Source organism: Lissotriton vulgaris, unplaced genomic scaffold, assembly GCF_964263255.1.
Source record: "Lissotriton vulgaris unplaced genomic scaffold, aLisVul1.2 SCAFFOLD_1261, whole genome shotgun sequence".
NCBI classification, from domain to species: Eukaryota; Metazoa; Chordata; class Amphibia; order Caudata; family Salamandridae; genus Lissotriton; species Lissotriton vulgaris.
The window spans coordinates 298,705-300,228 of record NW_028242190.1 but is presented as its reverse complement, the minus strand read 5'-3'; positions in this window follow the sequence as shown (position 1 = coordinate 300,228).

Sequence of the window (1,524 nt, the reverse complement as noted above, 5' to 3'; positions counted from 1 at the left end):
CACAGATGTATTTTGAGTGGTAGATGCTAGTGGTAGACTGAATTTGCGTGGTGGTGGTGGGGCAGTCACTGTATGCTGCTGTGTCTCCATCATCTCACTCTAAGTCTTCTTGTGCCACTGTGAAGTTGCTGAGGTGGGTGAATCTGCTGCCACACTGCTGAGGATAGGGTTTCTTTGCTTGAAGAAGATGCCATCCTCTTCTTCCTCATCATCACCACTTTACCCCGTGATTGGACTTGTAGCTGATGTTCCCCAGCTCTTCCCCCCACCACATTTAGTAATTTTTTTAAGGTGCTCTTCTCACTTGATTGTGTGGTGCTGTAATGTGTACCAAGCCTACCTTGATGAACATTTGTGTGGCGAATTGTGCATATTGCAATGTACTCTCCCTCTTTGCTAACTGTAAAAAAGTCCCAAACTAGGGAGGAGTACTTTTTTACCACGCCACTGACAATGCCTGAAGACAAACTGGAGGTAGGTGGGCAAGTCATCCATTGCCTCTCCGCTTCTCCTGAGAGACGGATTTGTGTTGGTCTCAGTGGGGGCTTTGCAAACATGGGAGCTGGTGATGGTGCTAACTGTGCCACATCCCTCGAAGCTGGTTGAATAGCAATGTCAGATTCCTCTTTGACACCTTCCACCATGACTACCTCTTTATCATTACCCTCCACTTCATCCCCTTCCATAAGTCTAAGTCGTTCTGGAACTTTTCATTTCCCTTCCCTATCATGTTGTCTCCTGGTCTCTTTCAGGATCCACTCCATGGGGCATATTATCAAGCGGGGCGTTACAATTATTGTCGTTTTATCAGCAGAAAACTGCAGCTAAAGCGGCGATAATGGGCTTGATAATATGCCCTGGAGAATTCCAATAGAAGCCCATGTTCACACCAGAACATGGGTTTCTATTGGAATTCACAAGGCCACCGGAGATGTTTGCTTGTATATCAGCTAGCTCACAGTGCCACTATAAACTCCTCTTACCAAGGAGAGAATAGTTTCTGGCAACTATCGAACATGACAACCCTGTCCCATCAGGGATCGTGGAAACAGTACAGTACTTTTCACTCAGTCACTCGCGCTCACTTTGTCTCAGAGAGATACACGTAATAAACAATAGGGAAGTTTTCAATAAGCATTTATTGAACAAGCATTATTCAAGTGTAAAATATGTGTGCTAAACAATTATAAGCACCAACAGATTAAATGGATGATAGATTTCTACCTTAATGCCAAACAATGAAAATATGCAGGCGTATAAATACATGACAGTAATAATTCGAACTCCTACGATGCAGATCCTAGCTAGATGTACCTGAATGTACCTAGCATATGAAGGAAATGACCAGTTTTGGGCCACCCAGGTCACTATTGACCTTCCATACTAGATGAAGACTCGGTCAGACAGTAGAAAATACAAACCAATAACTGTTTATTAATATACACTCAGAGTGGAGCCCCATCTGCACAGTCGCTAGGAGTGCTGCAGAGGGTTCTGAAATTGACAAGCATAAAGATACTTTAT